Raw genomic sequence first — 544 nt, 5'->3', positions numbered from 1 at the left:
CTCAGGTCTGCACTGCCAGCATCCAGCATGCGTGGCACAGCTCTGATTCCAGCACTGGCTGCTATTTTCTCACCTTCCCATATTTTTTAATCATTTCTGCCTTTTTTTTTTTTTTTTTTTTTTTTTTTTTTTTCTCTAAACATTTCTCAGCATGCAGGAGGCTTTTACATCGTTTTCGCTTGTTAAGGTAAGGGAGGAGATACAAGGAGCAGAGAAGAGCCCCCTGTAGCGTCCGCCCTTTCCCACTCCCTAGGGTCAGTGCTAGAATAGGTCCCCCCCATCCCAGATCCCCGACACGGGTGTCTCCTTCCCCCCTCCCCGCTCCCACCCACCTCTTCACAACCTGGCATCAAATAAGACATTGATCAAAAACTTGCTCACATTACCACGAACAGACTTCACTCAGCCAAGAACGACTAGTCACTCAACTAACATATCGGCCCCCGGGGACTCGGCCAGGGAAGCATTTGCCGTTGCAGTTTCCAGCTAAATCCCCTCCGTTACCAACACCAACAGTTCCGAACGCCCCTTCCAAGGGTGGTTG

This window comes from Charadrius vociferus, unplaced genomic scaffold, assembly GCF_000708025.1.
Source record: "Charadrius vociferus isolate BGI_N301 unplaced genomic scaffold, ASM70802v2 scaffold1158, whole genome shotgun sequence".
In the NCBI taxonomy this organism is placed as follows: Eukaryota; Metazoa; Chordata; class Aves; order Charadriiformes; family Charadriidae; genus Charadrius; species Charadrius vociferus.
The sequence above is the reverse complement of the archived record's forward strand: the minus strand, read 5'-3'. Positions refer to the sequence as shown.